Source organism: Danio rerio, chromosome 20 (assembly GCF_049306965.1).
Source record: "Danio rerio strain Tuebingen ecotype United States chromosome 20, GRCz12tu, whole genome shotgun sequence".
Lineage (NCBI taxonomy): Eukaryota > Metazoa > Chordata > Actinopteri > Cypriniformes > Danionidae > Danio > Danio rerio.
In genome coordinates, this window is record NC_133195.1 from 55,295,001 (window position 1) to 55,301,850 (window position 6,850).

The 6,850-nt window shown below is 30.0% G+C and overlaps 1 long non-coding RNA gene across 5 annotated transcripts in view; it reads left to right on the forward strand.

Annotated features, from left to right (window-relative positions):
• LOC141379469 (uncharacterized) overlaps positions 1-4,944 on the forward strand; it is a 126,003-nt gene extending 121,059 nt beyond the window's left edge. For all 5 annotated transcript variants that reach the window (XR_012396216.1, XR_012396213.1, XR_012396212.1 and 2 more), the window contains one exon: positions 4,282-4,944. This is a non-coding gene — a long non-coding RNA (uncharacterized lncRNA). The remainder of the gene's footprint in view (positions 1-4,281) is intronic.
• The last annotated feature ends 1,906 nt before the right edge of the window (positions 4,945-6,850 follow it).

Consider the following 6,850-nt stretch of genomic DNA (forward strand, 5'->3'; position numbering starts at 1 on the left):
AATAAAAGTATAAATTATTGTTTGTTTGTTTGTAGACACATTAACTACTGAACCATTATTTTAGTGTCATACATTAACTGATTAGCAACAATATTGTAGTGTTGACACCATAAATAAATAAATAAATAAATAAATAAATAAATAAATAAATAAAATTAATAAATAAATAAATAAATAAACAAACAAACAAATAAATAAAAATAATTCAAATTACAATTGCAACATAATAAAAATGTATAAATAATTGTTTGTTAGTTAATAAACACATTAACTACTGGACCATTATTTTAGTGTTTTACATTAACTGATAAGCAACAATATAATGGTGTTGCCACCATAAATAAATAAATAAATAAATAAATAAATAAATAAATAAATAAATAAATAAAAAACAAATAAACAAATAAATAATAATAATAATTCAAATTACAATTGCAACATAATAATAAATGTATAAATAATTGTTTGTTTGTTAGTAAACACAATAACTAATGGACCATTATTTTAGTGTTATACATTAACTGATAAACAACAATATTGCAGTGTTGCCACCATAAATAAATGAATAAATATAATAAATATGATATAATAATACAAATTACAATTACAACAAATAAAACAAGTCAGCATATACACTCAGAGCTCACCCGCCGCTGATTTCATTTCAACCTGTTGACTCTGGAGCCGTAACTCTAATAGACTCTTTCTCATTTCTTAAGGGAATTAAAAAAAAGAAGAAAAAAAAAGAAAAAAGCAGTGCAAATAACTCTGCCGGATGGCTTTGGTAGGGCAAACCTCCCCGTGGGACGACGCTGGGAGCTTAATCTGAATGTCAGGAGACGCTTTCAAAAGTATCCTGAGTTTCTCCAATAGGAAACACGAGCCGATCGTCTTTCCCAGTTCAAGGCGGATTGTTGAATGGATGAAACTCCAGGAATCGGGAGACCCATAAAGAGCGGCACACGGGGGGTCCGGTTCACAGTTTGCATGCACTTAAAAGTGTAACGATACAAGAACATGAGCTATATTAATACACACTCTCACAGTTTACTCCAAAGAAAATGTGGAGTTATTTTAATGACGTGTTATGATGAAGATTAAGAGCAGGCTGTGATGGAGGAGAAACACAATGATTATTATTGCTGTGGAAAATATTTGAGCAATGATTTAAAGAATTATACACCAATCTCTTCATTAGTTTGATCAAAAAATAAATGTAAAAATGGTAAATATTTGCATTTAAATAGCTATTAAATTTAACAAAAATTTGGATAAATTAAATGATTGCTGTTGAAAATATTTGATCAATAATTTTAAGAATTGTGCGAGAAAAACTGCATTTATTTGATTAAAAATTCAGTGAAATGGGAAATATTTGCATTTAAATAACTATTAAACTAAATACAATTTTAGATTAAATTATTGTCGTGGAAAATGTTTGATCAATAATTTAAGGAATTATTTATTTAATTATAAATACAGTAAAAATGTCAAAACTAGGAAGTATTTGCATTTAAAGAACTTAACTAAATAAAATAATTTTTTTTGATTAAATTAAATAAATGCAGAGTTTCGGCATAATCCCTTCGAATTATTGATCAAGTATTTTCCACAGCAATAATTTTATCACAAATACAGTAAAAATTGGAAATATTTGTGTTTAAATAACTATTACATTAAATAAAATTTTCCATTAAATTAAATTATTGCTTTGGAAAATACTGGATCAATAATTCAGAGAGTTATGCAAGAAACTCTGCATTTATTTGATCAAACACACAGTAAAACTGGTAAAACGGGGAAATATTTGCATTTAAATAACTAATAAATTAAGTTAAATTTTAAGTTAAGTTATTGCTTTGGAAAATATTTGATCAATAATTTAACGAATTACGCACAAAACTGGTAATTTATTTGATCAAAAATACAGTAAAATAAATATAAAAATGTTAAATATTTGCATTTAAATTGCTACAAAATTTAATTAAGATTTAGATTAAATTAAATGTTTGCTGTTGAAAATATTGGATCGATAATTCAAAGAATTATACAAGGAAATTGCATTTATTTGATTATAAATACAGTAAAAATGTCAAAACTAGGAAATATTTGCATTTAAAGAACTGTATTAAATAAAAGAAAATTGTTAATTAAATTAAATTATTACTGTGGAAAATATTTGATCAGTAATTTAAAAATGATGCAAAAAAAATTTTATTTATTCCACTAAAATATAGTTAAAAATGTAAAATTGGGAAATATTATTGGCTTTTAAATAGAATTTAATTAAATAATTTTTCCACTTAAATAAAATTGTAATTATATTTAATGATATGGTGCAAAGCTGAATTGCCAAGAACATAAGTTTTATTAAAACTTGTGATTTTTAAAAAAGGTAAAAATGTGAAGTGTTATTAGCATTTTAAATGATGGTTTCCTGTTGTGTTATGTTGTAAAATTATACTTATTTATGTGCTGCAAAGCTGAATTTTGAAGAGCTCAAGCTATATTAATACACACTTTCACAGTTTACTCCATAGCAAGTAAAGGAGTTATCTTAATCATGCTTTGATGATGAAGATTAAGAGCAGGCTGTGATGAGGAGGAAACATGATTGTTATTGCTGTGGAAAATATTTAAGCAACACAGTAAATAAATGTAAAAATGGTAAATATTTGCATTTAAATAGCTATTAAATTGCTATAAAATAATTAAATTTTAGATTAAATACAATTATTACTGTGGAAAATGTTTGATCAAGAATTCAAATAATTATGCAAAAAACTCTGCGTTTATTTGATTAAAAATAACACAAAAAATGTAAATCTGGGAAATATTCGCATTTAAAGAACTATTAGATTAAATTCTAATTTTGTTTAAATTAAATTATTGCTGTGGACAATATTTAATCAATAACTCAAAGAATTATGCAAGAAACTGCGTTTATTTGATTAAAAATACAGTAAAAATGGTAAAACTGGGAAATATTTTCATTTAAAGAACTGTATTAAATAAAATAAAATTTAAAATTAAATAAAATTATTGCTGTGGAAAATATTTGATCAATAATTCAAAGAAATATGCAAAAAGCTCTGCATTTATTTGATAAAAAATACAGTAATAATGGGAAATATTTGCATTTAAAGAACGAATGAAATAACATTTTAGATTAATTTAAATTATTGCTGTGAAAAATATTCAGTAATTTTTAAAAATGATGCAAGAAACTCAGTTAAAACGGTCAAACTGTGAAATATTATTAGCTTTTAAAGAAAGGTTAATTAAATTCAATTTTGCATTGAAATAAAATTGTAATTTTTTAAATTATGTGTTGCAAAGCTGAATTGTCAGGAACATAAGCTTTATTAAAACTCGTGATTTACTGAATTAAAAATACGATAAAAAATGTGAATTATTATTAGCATTTTAAATAGCTGTTTTATGGTGGATTACATTGTAAAATGTAATTTATTTCTGTGGTGCAAAGCTCAGTTTTGAAGAGCTTGAGCTATATTAATACACACTTTACAAAGTTTAATGACGTTTTCATGATCAAGAGCAGAAGAGCAAAACTTAAAAAATTTGCATTTATGTTTTTTTAATTATTTGGTACAAAGCTGAATTTTTTTAAAAACATGAGCTATATTAATACACACTCACACCATTTATAAAAAAGAAATTGGAGGAGTTATTTTAATGACGCAATGATGAAGATCGAGAACAGACCATGATAGAGGAGAAACACAATTATTATTATTGCTGTGGAAAATATTTGAGCAGTATTCAAAGAATTATGCAAGAAACTGCATTCATTTGATCAAAAATGCAGTAAGAAAATTGTAAAACTGTGAAAAATTTTTGCCTTTAAATAACTATTAAATTAAGTTTTAGATTAAATTATTGCATGTGGAAAATATTTAATCAATATAAAATCTGAAAGACACTCTTAATTTAAAAACAATTAAAAACTGCTTTTATTCTAGCTGAAATAAAACAAAAAAGAATTTCTCCAGAAGAAAAAATATTAGAGAAAATACTGTGAAAAATTCCGGAATCTGTTAAACATCATTTGGGAAATATTTTTTAAAAATCACAGGAGGGCGAATAATTCCGACTTCAACTGTATATATTATGTAAATACAAACATTTGATTAATGATGTGATTAATCGTGATTAATCATTCGGCAGTACTAATTAGTATCTATTGATAGTACTTTTCCCACATATTTAAATATCATGTGTTTTAAAGTCACTTGTGTGTTGTGTGGCTCGTTTCTCCAGGTTTTCCGCCGCGGCTCCGCTGGTAGCATCTTGCTGAGGTCAATCCGCTGATGACGGCCTCCACGAAGCAGCAGCTGGCTGGGGTCAGGTTACCGTTTCACCTGCGCTGCAGTAACCGGCATGTCGTTGAGGAGTGGGTAATTATTCAACACGTCAGACGGCAATGCCTGCAATGTTAATTACGCCTCGGCCAGAGAGAAAAGCCCTCATTACGCTCGCACCAGCGCAACATGTGCAGGGGACAGAAAAGCTGCTGCGCGCTCCCAGAACGAGTATCCAGTTCGGCAGCAGATGATACTCCATCATTCCCACACCACCTTTTATTTTAGGTCAGATGCGTTCGGTTTTATTTGCCGAGCACGCAAAATAGATTAGATGCGCTCACTTTTGACCAAAATAGCAGCTTGATGTTGAGCTGCTGTGTGTGGAGTTAAAGGGGCAGTTCACTCAAAAACGAAAACTCCATCATTTGCTCATGCTCAGAATTATACAGAGTTTCATTCAGAGTCATACACAGCCTGTCAAAAGTCTTGTCATTTATCGAAGTTTTAGGAACAACAAATAAAAACTTCTAGTTGATGATTTGGTATCAGAAGTGTCTCATATGAAAGGCAAAGGCCTCTAGATTTTGCTTATTTGAGCACAATAAAATCTGATCATGTCTTGATTATTAATGATTTGATTAGGACAGTAAGGTCTGACTCTGCTCAGACTAAAGTCTCATCACTGAACAGAAATAATGTCCAGTATAGAATATAAAGTCCTGCTGCAGTGGAGACAGAATGAATATTGTGTCTGACTCCATCATGAGCTTGGAGGACTGCATCCATACATCTCTGACATGACTCAAACCACTGATTAATAAAGTCATCTGGAATGGTAGCAAGACTTGCAGGACTCTCAGAGTTCATCAAGAGTCTTTGGATTCATCTTCAATGCATCCTCCTTCATCTTACCCCAGACATGCTCAATAATGTTCGTGTCTGGTGATGGGCTGGCCAATCCTGGAGCACCCTAAGCTTCTTTGCTTTCAGGAACTTTGATGTGGAGGCTGAAGTATGAGAAGGAACGCTATCCTACATTTTATATGGAAAATCCACTAGAGGGCGCTGTCTAGATTTTTGCAAATATGAACTATGTAAGAAACTCAAATGTTTATAATCACATGGGTGTGAGAAAACTTTAATTGTTGGGTAAACTATGGCCTTTTTTTACGAATCTGAAATACACAGCTTAGTGTGCATTTTGTTTCAAAAAACTAAATTAAAAATGTTAACCATAATATTTCACTGTAAATCAAGTATTTTAAAAAAGAAATCTAATAATTAATATTCATTTTATATTATATTAAAATTACACAACTAATATTTTTGTCTATAAAGTAATAATAGTAAAGTAATATTATTGTTAGTAGTATTATTATCACTACTTTCATCGTTAATATGATTATTATTAGTATTGCTGTTATTATTATTATAAAATAAAAATAATTAAATCTATTTTAATGTGCTACTGTACATTTTAAAATAGGTATTTTATTTTACTTAAAAAATTACATAAAAATCGCCCCTAGTTACAGGTAACAAAACACAATTAAATACATAATTTGCAAGCTAGAGAAAACAAGGCTTCAACCATTTTAATCACACTTCAGTTACTTAGACTTGTGACATGGAGGAAGAAACTGATCCATGAACTGTGTACTGATAAAGTTCCTGTCAAGCTCTGACAAAGTCCCACACATCAATATTCTTTTCCTGATCCTTGCTTTAACAAACGGCTGATGAATCCCCCGTTGTAAGCGTGTAGATTGCTGAAGCACTCGTCAGAAAAATGACAGGAACACAGCTCAAGGCTGGGGCTATAATGCTGAGGTATAAACCTCACCCACTGACTCTTCACAGCCTCATCTTACCCTCACACTTCAGAGCACAGTGTCTTCATGACATGATTCAGCCGGGATCTGCTACAGTGTACACTTCCTCCTTTTCTTTCTACAGTGTGGGCGGGGCCGGGGGGTTACATTTTCCCGGGTCTGAGACTGCAACAAATGGGCGAAGCTTGAGTTCTGTATTGGCGTCACGGCAACACTGCTAAAGATTCGTTTCAGTGGTGATTCATTTAAAGCACTATGAGTCGACTATTATAGATGAATCGGTAGTTCTAAACACGGTGCACTTTAGATTTAAACATCGGCTGGATATTTCACTTAGAGCTGTGTTACACACTGCATGAAGGTCAAAAACCCATAACAAGGGCTATTTAATATAACAATTTAAATCATATATAGATGTCCTATTGTATGTAATCTGCTTCAAATAACTCAACGTGTATCTCAACAATGGTCACAAACCAGAAAACATACATTTGCATTTTTTAACAGCACTTATGTGGAACCTGTTGACTTTTAATACAGTACGTGACTATAATATGATCACAGTTCTGAGCGCTGAATTAGAGCGAATGCAGATGGTATTAGCATGTTCATCTTTACAGCAATATTTCCAGCGCTGTGAAAGATATAGGCTGTCCTGACACATTGACATCATTCCTTAAACATCTGCTGCTT